The sequence below is a fragment of the Lygodium microphyllum genome, chromosome 4 (assembly GCF_053477565.2).
Source record: "Lygodium microphyllum isolate KBCC chromosome 4, Lygodium_microphyllum_v1.1.10, whole genome shotgun sequence".
NCBI lineage: Eukaryota > Viridiplantae > Streptophyta > Polypodiopsida > Schizaeales > Lygodiaceae > Lygodium > Lygodium microphyllum.
This window is the reverse complement of record NC_141138.1, coordinates 171,816,811-171,832,860: the sequence shown is the minus strand read 5'-3', so window position 1 is coordinate 171,832,860 and position 16,050 is coordinate 171,816,811. Positions and strand designations below refer to the sequence as shown.

Below are 16,050 nucleotides of genomic sequence, written 5' to 3'. Positions count from 1 at the left end.
ACCGATATGTTTTTTTTTTTCTCTCTTTTTTTTTCTTCAAATTGAGCAAAGGAATGGTAGAAAAACCATTTGTCAGAACCCACCTCGCCACTGTCGCTGGTGGAAAATAAAGGATAAGAGATTAAGGCTGGAAGGGGGGTTTGAGGGGATAGAGGGTTGCGTCCACTTCATCAGGAATGACTGAAGAACGGTTATCAGAAGTAGCATCATAACAAGTACAGTGCCGCGCCAATAAGAGAAAGAATCAAGTGATCGTAATTGTCAAGATCCCCAAGGAGGAAAGTACTTCTTCAGGCGATATCCATTGATCAGAAAGGGATAATCAGAGGCATCAACGGTCTGCACTTGGACAGAACCATTAGGGTTGACGGCAAGTACCTTATAGGGGCCCATCCACCGCTGCTGGAGCTTGCCAGGAAACTTGCCAAAACGTGAATCATAGGCTAGGACCAAATCACCTTCTTTGAACTCCTTGTGCTTGATGAAACTGTCATGGTAAGCCTTACGTCGGGCTTGCGTGGCTTCCATGCATTGTAGAGCCATCCTATGAATTTCGTCCAAACATTCCAGGTGCAGGAGACGGCGTTGCAGTGAATCATCATCCCCCAAACGCTCTTTGATAGCCACTCTCAAAGAGGGTAGTTCCAGTTCAACAGGAAAAACTGCTTCTGTTCCATACACCAGCTGGAAGGGTGTCTGTCCTGTTGCTGCTTTATGGGAGGTTCTATACGCCCAGAGGGCCTCTGTAAGTCGATCATCCCAATCACGACGATGTGCAGCAATCGTTCTTGTCAGAATCGAGCAGAGGATGCGATTGGTAACTTCGACTTGGCCGTTGGCTCTAGGGTAATAGGGAGTGGACTTGCGATGGCGGATCTTATACAACTCTGTCAACTCCTCCATGACTTTGTTAAGGAAATGAGTGCCTCTGTCACTTACCAGCTCTAAGGGACTACCAAAACGGGTGATGATATTCTCGTACATGAACAGGGCCATGCTGTTACCATCGTCCCGCTTTAGGGCTTTAGCTTCATACCACTTTGTGACATAATCCGTACATACGAGGATGTATCGGTTCTGTTTCCTTCTGGTAGGAGGATCGATCGGACCTACGAAGTCAATGTCCCACTTCTCAAACGGCTTCAAAGGAAGGATAAGTTGCAGTGGCATGGCACTTGTCTTCGTGGGTTTCCCCATTCTTTGACAAGCATCACATCTTTTACAGTAATCATAGGCATCTTTGTGAATTGTAGGCCACCAATATCCTGCTAGCAGAGCCTTCCTGGTTGTAGCTTCTTTTGCAAAGTGACCTCCACATGGCTCGTCATGGCAAGCCTTCAGAACAATCCCAATCTCATTTCCTGCAACACATCTTCGGAGCACTTCATCTTTGCCTTTCTTGTACAGTGCACCACCTAGCAGGGTGTATGGGGCTGATTCTAGCATGAGCTTCTTCCTTTCCTGACTAGAAATACCAGGAGGGTACTGTTGGGTTGCCAGCAGGTTGGCAATGTCTGCATACCAGGGAGTGACAGTTTCTACCAAGAACAGGGAAGCATCAGGGAGGTCTGGATCATCCTGCTCCTCGTCTGCAGTTTGTGGGATACGCGGCAGATGATAAGCCAGAACATGGGAACGACCAGGCTTAGTAATCACCTCAAAGTCGAACTCCTGGAATAGGAGCCATCTCATCATTCGTCCTTTCACATCTGCTTTGTTCATCAGGAAGGACAGGGCCTCATGATCCACATAAAATTTAAAGTGGATAGATAGGAGGTAGTGGCGAAACTTTTCCAAGGCAAACACCATTGCCAAGCACTCCAGCTCTGTCACTGTATAGTTCCGTTCCCTATCAGTGACTTTTCGGCTTGCATAATAGATCGGTTGATCCAACTTCGAGGAGCCCTTTTGGCAGAGGACAACACCTAAGCCTTCAATTGATGCATTAGTGTGTACATGGAACTCTTTCGTCCAATCAGGAGGTTGCAGAATGGGTGCCTCAATCAGACACTGCTTCAGAGTGTGGAAGGCTTTGTCACATTCTTCTGTCCAAGTAAACTCTGCATCTTTCCTCAGAAGCTTGTGCAAGGAAGTTGCCTTTGTCGCAAAATGGGCTATAAACCTTCTGTAGTAACCCACATGGCCTAGGAATCCCCTCAACTGTTTGAGGTTGGTGGGTGCTTGCAAAGCTGCAATCTTTTCAATCTTTGCAGGGTCTGTTGATATCCCTTGTGCAGAGACAATGTGGCCCAACAGAACTCCGGAAGAGACTCCAAAGATGCATTTGTCGGGGTTGAGGGAAATCCCATACTCCCGGCATCGGTCAAAACATTGTTCCAGGTGCTCCCAGTGTTCACGGATCAAACTATAGACACAAAAGTCATCCAAATATACCTCAATGAAGTCGTGTAGATGATTTTGAAATGCGGCCATCATGACTCATTGGAAAGTAGCAGGGGCATTGCAGAGCCCAAATGGCATCACTCGGTAAGCGTAGGTTCCCCATTCTGTGGTGAAGGTTATTTTGGATTGGTCTTCTTCTGCGATTTGGACTTGGTTATATCCGCTGAATCCATCCAGAAGAGAATAAAGTTCATGTCCTGCCACTGTGTCCAACAGTTGGTCTGTGAAAGGGATAGGAAAGTGATCCTTCTTCGTCTTGGAATTAAGCTTTCGGAAATCCACACATATACGAAGCTTGCCATTCTTCTTGGGTACAATCACGATGGGTGAAACCCATTCACTATTTGCCACTGGATAGATGAACTCGGCTTCTAGAAGCTTTAGCAGCTCCGCTTTCACCAATGTGGAATAATTCGGGTTCATTCGCCTCTGTCGTTGCCGTACTGGCTTGGCATCCGGCTCCAAGTCAATATGATGTTGACATATTGTGGGATCAATCCCCTTTAGGTCTTTGTAGGACCACGCAAATACGTCCAAATTCTCTTTCAACAACTTGTACAAGGTTGACAACTCCTCTTCTGGGAGACTGCTACCTACCTTCAAGTGGCGTTCAATGCCTTTTGCATCCACAAAGGTTAACTGCCTTTCACCTTCTACTTCACGGATGAAGGTTCCACGGACTACTTCTGGATACAGATCCGACTCCTTCAAGGGAGTGATGTCCTCTTCTGATGTCCCACTAGAACCAACTTCTTCTTTTGCTGGAGACTTAGGTTGCTCCTTGAGATGTTGAAATGGGATTAGAGTTGTTTCGGGTTTGGTTTCAAGAGTAATTACCTCTTGGCTTGAAGACTCATCTTCTGATGATACATCCAGGAACGTCACATAACAGGGACCCTCTGATGCCTGTTGGATTGGTGGAACTGGTACTTGTTGGCACGGTGCATCATCATCATCTTTCTTTGGCAAGGATGGGTTAGGACGGCAGGAGCCACTCTTGAAAGACGGCTTGTTCTTCTTAATCCATTCCTTATAAAGGTTTTGCATATGAGAAGATCCATTTACTAGACCAAATGGTACCATCACCATTCTGTCCCGTAGCATGAGGTCGTCTGTTTCTGATGCTTCTGGAACTTCTTCTTCGAATGTATCCTCTTCAGGTGGGATAGATTCTTCTGTTTCACTTTCATAATCTTCTTCGTCCATATTATATCCATCCTCTTCTGTCTCTGTCTCTGCTTCTACTTCTGCTTCTGCTTCTGTTATTGCTTTTGCTTCTGTAGGAGCTCTGTAACAGAAGAATAGATTCTCTGTTTTCTCTCCTGTCTCTGTCTCTGTTTCTGCTATGGCCATGTAACAGGGAGAGCAGTACATCTATGCTTCTATCTCACTGTCAGAAGTGATTTCAAAAGTCATTCCTGGTTCAGGCAGGAAGTATTCACCCATTGATAATGGCTTTGCCTCTTTTGAAAGTCGGCTTACAGTATCCACTGTTAAGGAATGTGCCACTGTTTTCTTGGGAAGGATCTGTTTGACAGCATCTTCGTCTGCTGATGTTCCATCCGCAACCTCATTAGGGAAGTCAGAAGATAATTACAAGGAGGTGGATCCATGTCCTTTTTGAGAACCATACAGTTTCAGCACCACTTTGTTGGGTCCTCTACCCAAGGTCAAGGTTCCTTTGAACCAATCCGTCCTTGCTCGAGCTTCAAAAAGCCATGGTCTGCCCAGTAACAGAGGATAGGATGTACCATAAGAGTTTGGCTTCACCACCAGATAGGTTAGCCAATAATCTTTTCCAGCCACTGTAGTCTTCATATATGGGAGAATGCCCAAAGGCTTGATTCTACTCTAATCCGCCAGTCTGATGAGCCATTGGGTGGGTTGCACACCTTGTAGGCCTAAATTCTTCATTGTAACATCCGTCATAATATTTACTGATGAACCACCATCAATCAGTGCATTTGAAATGAAGCAACCTTCTATCCATACGCCAGTCTCTGGAGTACCTGGATCTAGGAAAGCGTTAGCCACATCTGCTTCTTTTATAGGCTCTGGAGCCTTGTTGGATTTTGTTGTTGTTGAGGGAGCAATCCTTAAACCACGTCTTTTTGTCAGTATACTTTTGAACCTTTTCCGGCAACTGGGAGACAACATCAATAATTGTCGGTATGTGAGGTTTGGTTTAAAGGTATCTAGATCTCTAACTAGATCGTATTCCTTAATAGGATCCACTGGCTTTTCTAACCGGTTAGGGAATGGGGCAACACCCATTTTCATTTTCCCTCTTTCTTCCAACAGAGGAATTACAGGAACTTCTTCTGTCACTTGTGGCACTTCCTCCTCTTCTGTCTCCTGGACCTCTGGTCCTGTCTCTGTAACTTTCTGTGGCACTGTAGGGCTCTGTACGGCACTGTTAGGCTCTGTTCTGTTCTGTTTTTCTGGTGGAAGATTGAACTTCACTGTTCTGGCAGGAGGGTTATTTTCTTTCTGGACAGGTGGTTCCTTTTGCTTTGCACGAGTGATGGCAGTAACTTTCAATTCCACTAAATTGGAGGTAGGCTCTTGGGCCTTGGACGGACTATCAATAGCACCGTTTTTCACTGGGGCTGGGCTTGGACAGTCTTTTGCAGTGTGGCCTTCTCCTTTACATCGACTGCATAAGGGCTTGTAATCCACTGACCTTCGAGGATTTGGACAATTTGGTGAGATGTGTCCCTTTTCTCCGCATCTGTAACATTCTACTTCTGATCTCTGACCACCGCCAGACTGTCTTCCTCTGTAACTTTGGGAAGGAAATCTTCTGGGTCCGAAATTAGGACCAAACTCTCTAGGCTTGGGTCCAATATCTTGTGTTGTCATTTTGGATTCCAATAAGTTAAATCTTGCGTCTTCTTCCTTCCTTCTCCTATCATGCATCTCCTTCAGAGAGCAAATGTCCTCTGTATGGTTCTTCCGCAAACAGTAGGAACAGAAGGCTCCAGGAATGGTTGGTTTTCGTGTACATTCAGTGGCTAAATGGCCTGCTTGATGACACTTATCACACCAAGTATTTGACCGTATCACATCTCTGCCTGCTCCTGCAACATTGGATATGCTAGCGGTATTCACTTTCAACGTCTGTAGTTGTTCTGTAATCACATCCATCAACTCCTTTTTGATATTTGCAACTGAGTTGGATAAGTAATCCTTCAAGCTTTCTCCTCCGGACGTATTGGTAGGAGGGTTTTGAGGAGTCTCTGTAATCACTGCATAAACGGGTTGGGCTGGTACAGAGGGGTCTCTGTTCTGGTTCTGATTCAGGGCTCCTGTTTGAACTGTTGGCTGTTGACTCCAGTGGGTAGGGTTCCACGGTTGCTGCTGATTTGTCATTGAGGAAATTGGTTGGGACCATTGTTGTTGTGGTTGAGCCATCATTTGAGGCATGGGTTGTGGCCACTATGGATTTGGTGCACTGCACTGTGATATCGGGGGCATCTGTTGGTAGGGATAGGGAACAATCCCTGGAACTGCATTTGGTGGGTACATCATTCCTGGCATCAGAGGAGGTAGGACTCCTCTTCCTGTATTCATCGCTAATCTAGCTTCCACTTCATTGTACAGTCTTGCACCTTCTGTTGCAGCTTGCAGTGTGGCTGGTCTTTGCAGCTCCACAAACTTACGGACTTCTGGTTGTAATCCTCTGAGAAACACCCCCTTTTGAATGCCATCATCTAGATTATGGTTAGTCCATCTCTTCAGGATGGATTCCATTCGTGAGACATAAGCTTCCACTCTTTCTCCAGAGGACTGACTTAGGTTCATAAATTCCTCTCTCATCCGCTCTTCAAAACCTTCACGCCTGAATTTAGTGAGGAAGGCCAACTTCAGGTCGTCCCATGTGCCAAAAGTTCCTGCTGCTTGTCTCTCATACCACTGAAACGCCGCGCCCTTGAAAGTGGCGGGAAATATTGCTAACCAATGCTCAGGGGTTCTGGCATTGTTAGCCACACACGCTACCATAAACTCTGCTACATGAAGATCGGGGTCTTCATTGTACTCCCCCTTAAAGACTGGCAATGGAACTATATTCGCTGGCCTGTCATCAATATTTCCAGGACGGATCTGGCTTGGAAGTGAATCTCCAGCAGGAGGAGGAAGGGCTTGATGTGCCATTGGGACTTCTGTAAAGAGTTCCGTAAGGGCGTCAAAGGCGGCTTCTGCTGCGAGCTCGCTCTCGGCTCTGATTTTTGCTCTCTCTCTTCTCACGTACCTCTGGACTCGTTCTAATGCTTGCCTCTTTATTGCGTCATTCATCAGGGGTGTGGCTCCACTATGTTGTTAGTGCTCCACAGAGGGTTAACAGAAGACTTCAGTCTCTGGAGGACTCTCTTGCCAACATTTCTTCTACTTCTTTCTTTTCAACGTCCCTGAATTCTGCTTTCATGTCACTGGACAGAGGAAGGTATTCGGTTCTGAAGGTGTCAAAATGCATACGTCTGAGCATTGTGGTGGTGCCATCATCATAGTAATGCCAACTTCTGATGGTTTCAACAGTGTATGTTGTGAAAAACACTCTGTCTACCAACTTCCAGTGGGTTGCTAATTGAACAAACAGAAGATTATCAGTACACCAAATATCCCATGTATCTTACTGTTGAGCGTCCACGAACAAATTCCAACTCTTTTCCTTCTTATCTTTGTGAACCTCTACAGACCAAGACTCCTGAAGCTTCTTCACAATCTCCCACTTGATGTTGTCTGGAAACTTCTCAATGAATGCCAAATCTTCCTTGGATGGTCATTCTCTCTGTTTCTGCTCTTCAGTTTGTTCCCAAACAGTTTGTCACCAAGATGCAAGTTTCTGCTGCTTCAACAGGAAGAGGAAACTGTCCACCACCTAGAGCATGCATCATGATGGTGATGTGTTTCCGCCATCGTGGGATAAACTTCTTGTGGAAAGTGGCTTTGATTATGAGGAATTCCAACTCTTCAGTGGAAGAAGGAACTTTACAAACATCCATTGAATTCTTCTCTTCTTGGCAATGCCATTTCCTTCATTTTCAGCTTCTTTTGGTGCTTGTTGATGGCAAGTTTCCCCGGCTCTGCACAAAAAACATGGAGCCCCGAAAGAAACACCAAGAAAAAGGGAATTCTCTTGCAAGAAAATCTATCTTGTAACATCAACAAGCTTGTTTATCATGTTTCATATGATCACAATGAAGAAAAGAACACCAGGCACAACAAATCTTCATGCAGCATTATGTAGATCTCCCACGGTTTTTAATAGAATCAACCATATTCTTCAATATCTTCATAAAATCCATCAATAGAACAAAGAAAGCAAAGAAATACACCATCTTTGAATGGAAATACATCACATAGTATTCATCTTCAATATCTTCATAGTCTTCTCTCTCAATCTCTCATATACAATCACTCTGTTTCAGTAGAATTGGCTATCTCTGATTCTCTCTCTCTCTCTCTATCAATAATACATCATATCCTCACTATAATCTCTCAAAATTACTCTCAATAATCCTTCTTAGGTCGTGGATACCCCTCCCAAGAGGTATGTCTAATATGAAGAGTCACCAGAGCCACTACAGTGTCTTTTCATAGCTCACTACTGTCACTTCACTCTAGTCTTCACTTGAGTCTTTGGCAGCTACTTCTTCCACTTCTTTCAGCTCTTTTGCACTTGTATTCACCTCTTTCCAAGGCTAGAAAACTTTCCCAAAGTCACACATACATTCCACAGAACACCTACAGAAGTATACAGAACAGTCTACAGAACAGTACCAGAACAGCTACAGTACAGAACAGAACAGAAACAGAACAGAAGCAGAAGCTCTACAGAAGACCTACAGAAGGTTACAGAAGGTCATCAAAACCACATAACTCATTCTCAAATCATTCCAAACTCTCAAAAACTATTCAATAAACTTTCACAATATCTCAATCTTCATCAATCAATACTCCATCACTCCTTACAGAAGACAATCAGAACAAAACAGAGCAAAACAGAGCAAAACAGAAGGTATACAGAACCATTCAGAACCTATCAGAACATCGCAGAACCACCAATAAACATCATGATCTTCCAAAACACAATCATTATCATCTAAAATACTCTCAAACCACTTCCAAATCAATCAATCATCTCATAAAATCAACCATTCAGCTCTCAAAAACAACAAAAATAAGCCAAAAAACAAGTCATTTCAACACTCAACAGACTATTACCAATATTGTCACTGTCCATTAACGGTCGAGTACGAAAAAGAGGTGTGCAAACATTAAGGTTCGTGATCTCTTGGTGACTAAAATTCAATTTAAAAATAACTACATTCCTTAATAATGTGCGCTTGTTTTAAAGAAACTTTTTTTATGATACTAAAGGCCAATGTGAGGGTGAGTAGTAGGAGTTTCTAAAGGTGTTTTTAAAATGTAAGCATCTAATTGCAATCTTGAGAGACCCTCAACATCGAGCCCTTTGCCTTGCTTCTTTGAATGCGGCTCTTAAGGATGTTCTTATTAGCTTATGGGTGGAAGAAGTTGAAATCACATGCGATACAGTTGGGGTTATTCGACAAGGTTACGATGTCATACACAACATGATAACAAATGCACTAGCTCGCAACAAGATAAAACATATGGACTTGCTTCGTCCATTTTGACTTAGATCCATGCAACGAACACAAAATGCATCAATTGGAGAGTTAGTTGAACAATACGTTTGTATCATGGAGTAGATGGAAGTAGAAGGTAGCAAACTTGGAAAAACAATATTTTTGTTGACTGAATGAAGTTGTAGTGTACAATGGCTCATTTTTACAAGGTGTAATACACATAAGGTATTAACTTGTAATATAATATTAATGATACGATCCAATGCACTCATACTGTAATATGCTTATGATTTAGCATGTTTATTACATACAATGGTTCAATTTTGGAGTTTGTTGTTGTAAAGGGAGGCAAGTTGGAAAGAGCAGGCATTATGCTTATGAATTATGCAATGGCCTATGTTAAAGATGAAACACTTGTTTTTCATTTAGTGTGTAATTGGAAAAGAAAATTTGGTGGCTAGTAGTACTTGAGGTACGTGGTCTCATGCACATATTTGACAAGCTCTTAAAGTTGCACATCAATTATGTGTACACAATAAAATCTCCATGTAGGTGCCAAGTAGCTATGGAGAAAATTGAGGATATTGAATTTCATAGGCGTGTATGGAGGCAAGGCTAAGATCCAAAAGGAGCAAAAGGCATCAGGGCTAACTTATGATTTATGTAGCCCAAAAGATATCTATTAGTGGAGGAAAGGCCAACAGATTCCTAAGTAACATGACTAGTAAGTCATGAATGTTGAAGTGGGAGCCTTGGAAATATCTATGTCGATATAGTACGAACTTAGAAAGAAATCCCAACATTAAGAATGCTCGAGTCAAAGTTTGGCATTTCTTTGATAAACTTGTATCCATCATGTTGAAACCCTCAACAATTCTTCAGCATGACGAGAATTCCATGAAGTAGTAGGTGATTTTTCAAAATCTATTGTCAATGTATGGGAGGGGGGAACGAACATCACCCATTACATGTTACTAAATTGGCTTTTTTGGTTGTACTTTATTTTGTGAGTATAATTTGGTATTATAAATCTAATGTTAATAGCCCATATTTTTGCAGCATATATTGTATACCAACAGATCATACTTTTTGGACAAGTATGGATCCTTGAAAATGTGGAGCGTAGAAGGAATGGAGGTCACATTACCATGCTCATGGTGCTTATTTTAATAATACTTCCCATGGAGGAGATTGCCAACGAATTAGCTACCTTGCTCAAATGTTCAATTGGTTCTATAGATGCACATTCGTTTGTTCAACTACATTAGAAAATGCGAGGGTCATTATTTAAGCAAAATCTATGAGAAATGAATATGAGCTCATAACAGTGAAAGATTGTAAACTATTAATGTAGCAAATACATATACCACATGGTGGAGTAGAAGATGACGTGATAGCTCTAGATGGACTTATCTCTAAATCCCATATATTACCATCCTCGGCTACCTCCCCTACCCTCTCAACTAACTTACCCCTTTAATAGAAAGTAGGAAGTTTATTCTTATACGTCACTCTTGTTTACTTGTAGGTCTTTGAACTTCCTTTCTTTGCAAGAATGGCTCGTACAAAGTAAATCACGCAATGCCATTTGCTTCCTGGGTGAAGAAACCAAAAGCTATCATCGTGGGATGGATGAGAATTTTCAAACTTCTTATGCCACAAAGACTCATCCTTAATCTCGAGGCAGAGTCACACATCAACTACAAGGAAGATCGTGCTTGAATAGTACAAGGAAAAAAGGTCATGAAAGGACAACAACAATGACACCTCCATTGAGGATGAAATACACATGCCATCCGACGAGAGTGCAGATGTGGAGCATGCAGATCAACAAGAAAATGATAAGGAGCATAAAGATGAGTAGCAACAAGATCAAGAGGAGGGTTCAACAAGCAAGGAGACACACATTGATCAAGAGGAAGGAGATAAAAATATGCACGACTTGTAATCCATTTATGGAGCCTTTTGTTTTTACTTCAATGAAATGTAATTCTTTTTTATTATACATATTCTTTTGTATCTATTAGAGAGTTTTTAGTAATGTGTATTTTCACTTACATTGATCAATCAATTTATGTGATGAATCATGGATATTGTATGAATTTGATGTCTTCTTGATAAGGTATCAGCTACCTTATTTTGCTTTCTAGGAATACACAATATTTGAAAGTTAAATTGAGCTAAATAATTGGCCCATTGAATATGCTTTTCAAAAATCTTTGGTTGCTTGAGAAAATGTCTCAAACTTTCATGGTCTATCTTCATGAGAAATTCTCCATCTAAAAGATAGTGTCTCCAATCTTTTAAAGCTTGAATGATGACAATTAACTTCTTTTCATAGGTAGTAGCATTTCTTTGTACAATTTGCAATCTTTTGCTTATATAAGCAATTGCATGTCCTTCTTGGTTTAAAACTGTACCAATGTAGTCTCCTGAAGCATCACATTCCAAAAAGAAAGGTTTCGATAAATTAGGTATAATCAAAACATGTCCTTTTGCTAATATAGAACTTTGGAGCTTCAAAAGCTTTCCTCTCTAGTTTGATCCATTGGAATGCCACTGCTTTCTTGGTTAAATCATGCAATGGTCTAGTAACCATTGCAAACCATTTAATGAATCTCTTGTAATAAGAGCATAATTCCAAGAAAAGAACTTTATGAACACTAGTCAATTTTGGCCATTTTACAATAGCCTTGTCTTTTTCTAGATCTATATGAATATCTTCTTTGGATACAATATGGCCTAAATAGTGAATCTCTTCTAAGAAAAAATAACTATTTTTGCCATTCACATAAAGTTTGTGTTTGCAAAGCTCTTGAAATACTATTTTCAAGTGTTACTTATGCTTTTTTTCATATTTTAAATAAACTAAAATATCATCAAAGAAAGTACATGTAAACTTTCGATGTGCACTAAAGATTCTTTCCATCATTCTATTAGAGGTTATAGCACAAGAAACTCATAGAAACCAAAAGTTATTCTAAATGCTGTTTTTTGAATATCTTAAGGAGTAATATTTATTTGATGGTAGCTACTCTTCAAGTCAATCTGGTTGAATACTTTGGATCCATCAAATCTATCCAAGATATTATCAATTCTTGGAATGGAAAACATATTTCGAATTGTAATTTTAGTGAAGACCGTGTAGTCCACACATATGCGCCAAGATCCATCTTTTTTGTGCAGTAAGAGGACTCTAGAGCAAAAAGGTGAGAAACTTGGTCTTATTAGACGATTCTTCAAGAGCTCATTCACTTGCTTCATGATCTCCTCTTGTTGTATTGGACTCACATGATAGGGTGGCCTATTTGGAGGTGAGTTTTTAGGAATGTGATTAACGTGATGATCTTTTGGTCTCTCTAGTGGTAACTCATCAGGTAAAGTGTTTGCAAAACAATCTTCATACTCCTTTAAGAAACTCATTTGGTCCTTGCTCATATGTGAGATAGACTCTTCGATTCTAGACCCTTTGTTAGAATCTTTAACAAAATCAAGTATAAGGAAATAGACTTTTTCATTGCTTTACAAATTTGTACATGGGATAAGATGGGAATAGAGTTTCCTTCGACTCCCACATCAAAAGATAAGTGAATCTAAATTTATTTTGATTCCAATCAATGGCTAGATCTATTCTTGTATGCCAATGTATTCCTAATACAACATCACAATGACTAAGATCTCCCATGACAAAACTCTCATGATCTACGTAATATCCTATATCTATTCGTAGTTTCCTAAGAATGGGAGTAACTTCAGACTCCATTCCTTGAAGAGCAGTACTTGACATTTCTGGTGTTTCAAATATTTCCTTTGGTAGATGTAGAGCTTCAATAATCTGAGGATGGATATAATGATATGTATCCCCTGTATCAAAATGAATGAGAATAGCTCGATTAGAAATCTTACCCCAAGCCATAAAAAGCTTCCTTTTCTCTAACGGAGTTTCATCTTGTTGTAAGGATTCCTTAGGTACATCATTTGCTTGAGGTGTTTTTTGGGGCTGGTTTTCCTTCTTGGCCTTATTTGGACATTGACAAGCCATGTGTCCTTTTTCTCCACAAGAGAAACACGGTCCTTCTCTTGTATATTGTACTAGTTGTGCTGATATGTTAGCTTCTTTTCGGATGGCAAAGATGGTCTACCTCCATCCTTATGCTTTGGTTCTCGTTTATCTCACTTCTTCTGGTCAAGCATCTTGATTTTCTTTCTTTGTGGTTTTTCTTTTGAGGCTTTACCAAGCATCCATGGCATATGTAGTCCCTCACCTTCCAAGGCCGCATCTTGACAATGTTTTTGTCATCTATATGACTCTAAAATTTTTCCCATAATGCAAAACATGTTGACTAATGATTTAGATGTTTTATATAACCCAAGGGAAAAGTCACTTCTTGAAAAAGGTCTTAACCACATCCCCTCGTAGTCATGCAATCCATACCTTGTAGAAAAATCTTTAATAATAGAAGCATTCACGAGCTTCCTTGAGTTATATAAAACAAATAAATTACACTTGATTCCTCTATTTAAGAATTTTATTTATAAGAAACTTGAAACCATCTCATATTATGATCTATGTGACCATGATGAATTGAACTATTTATTCAAGGACCTAACTTATCATTTTTTTAAATTTATTGTTGGGCTAGATAAAACATGTTGTGACTAATCATTTAGATGTTATATATAATCCAAGGGAAAATCCACTTCTCGAAAAAGGTCCTAACCACATCCCCTCATAGTCATGCAATCCATACCTTGTGGAAAAATCTTTAATACAAGCATTCACTAGCTTCCTTGAGTTATGCAAAACAAATAAATTACACGCGATTCCTCTATTTAAGACTTTTATTCATAAGAAACTCGAAAAACTCTCATATTATGATCTATGTGACCATGATGAATTAAACTATTTATTTACAACCTAATTAATCATTTTTTTTCTTTATTGTTGGGTTAGATAAAGCACCAAACAATGCTGCTTTGATTTGCAATTTTTATTTTTATTTTTTGTAAGAGGCATTTGATAGAATAAACGTGCTTCATTTTTGAACACACATCTAAAAATAAAAGGAATAAACGGGCTTTATTTTTGAACGGGCTCCTTTTAAGGCAATAAAAGGAATATTGACTCTTTTTCAACCATCTCTTCCTTTTCTTAAGGCTTCATACAAGGCACATAAAATGGACTTCACATGGCTTACCAACGTTGCTATATGCATGTACTAAAACATATCTAGTATTTGTGCTTTGCTATTACTCTCATGCATATAAGGCATTCAAGAAAAATGCAAGATATTCAATGATCATATATTCCTAACTTTTGGATTGAAGATCCAAACTAATTGGTATATTGAATCCTTGATCTATCCTCAACTTACCAGAAATAAACTATAGTGCCTGTTCAAATGACATTTAAAAAATGTTGAAATTGTATCCCACATAATGGAGATGATGGCCTTAAGAGCATTATTGCCACCATTATAAAGTGGTAATTTGATCATAATGAAACAAAATTAAATGTTCTTTAATGGATTTTCTACCAATTGTTGTAGTGGAACATGGTCTAAAACAAAAGGATCACTCTCTTTCAAGTTGGAAGAGACCATCAAGAAAACCATTGGCTTGTAGATTAGAGATTGGACATAAGATTTTTCGATAAACTTGTATATCCCTATGGGTTTCCCATGCTCTCCAACAAGGTGTAACCTTTATCCATCCTACTTTGAGTTTGTATTTTGCCAAAAATTGGTTAGAAACCAAACATGGAATCTACTAAGATGGTTTTCTCACTATTATAGATATTGTGATGGCATTCTTTCACTCACTATCCTTCACCCAACTATATTCCTTAACACATCAACACTGCTAAGGACTCTTCCAAGTTTATCCAAAAGAAAACATATACTTTAACTACACTAAAAACCAATTCCATGTCTTTCCATCGGGTGACTTCATGTCCACACAAGTAACATTTCTTTAATAATGAGATAATTGTTAGGGAAATGGACCGTCTCATAAAACCCTTTGACAAAAGGAATCTCATTATCAAATTCATTCAAGATAATAGCAATAGGCCCTTCTATTGGTCACACAATATCATTGTATCACAAATTTGCTCTCATGTTCATTCCACCAATTCAAATGTAGAAGCAACATTAAGCATTTGAAAAACCATAAAGCCATTTTGCAACAATGGTTTTAATAAGACACACATATGGACATTAGTAATTTCATACCTAACAAAAGACTTTTCTTGATTTCTTCTTGACATTAGGAAACTTTGCGGGCTTCTCCATAAGGATGTGCATACGAGGAAATCCATGCCAAATAGGTAGATTCCTTTATGTGATATGTAAGATGTAACTCATGAAAAAGTTGTTTGAATTGTAGGTAAAAGAGGGATTTATTATTGCCTCCCATGTTAACAAATTCAGCATCATATTCAGCTAGATGCAGGTTGAAAACTTGAAATTTGAAGGTGAGGTTAAGGCAATCTTTTTATTGTATTCCTTGCTTGCATCATGGAACATATTTAAAACAACCATTAATAATTCAACTCCATATGGTGAATTGAAGTTTAATGATATTGTGGGTAGTTTATTGGTTAAAGAGATGTATAGAAAATCCATAGGTCAAGGAGAAAATAATAAGGCATTGGAAACTTGGGAAGAAAGAGACAGAAAATAGTATAAAGGAAAAAACTAGGATTGTGGGTAGTTAGTAGCAAATCTAGGTCCAAGAAAGGCATTGAATGCTTCCATTGTGGTGAAACAAATCATATCAATAAGTACTATTACAAGTGAAAGTGAAAGTAAAAAGATAAAACGAAGGATAAGGATGTTAGCAGAAAAGAAGGTAAAGGAAAGATAAAGATTGAAGAAATAAATGTAATGACTGCATAATGATGATGGTGAAGTGCTATTTACTTCTACTTTTCTTCCACATATGCTAATTACAACAGATCGAAAACCAGCTCAAGATTAGATACTTAATGTTAGTGCATCTTTTCATGTGACTCCTCATAAGGAGTGATTCTATT

The 16,050-nt window shown here is 39.6% G+C and overlaps 1 protein-coding gene across 3 annotated transcripts in view; it reads left to right on the top strand.

Annotated features, from left to right (window-relative positions):
* The window catches only part of EMB2739 (embryo defective 2739), a 42,028-nt gene extending 26,290 nt beyond the window's left edge, over nucleotides 1–15,738 (top strand). For 2 of the 3 annotated variants that reach the window (XM_087676903.1, XM_087676910.1), the window contains exon 5: nucleotides 15,286–15,738. The gene's annotated coding sequence lies outside the window, so the exon portion shown is untranslated. Of the gene's footprint in view, nucleotides 1–10,542; nucleotides 10,994–15,285 lie in introns of those variants that run through there. The other variant, XM_087676905.1, reaches the window with a different exon arrangement.
* The last annotated feature ends 312 nt before the right edge of the window (nucleotides 15,739–16,050 follow it).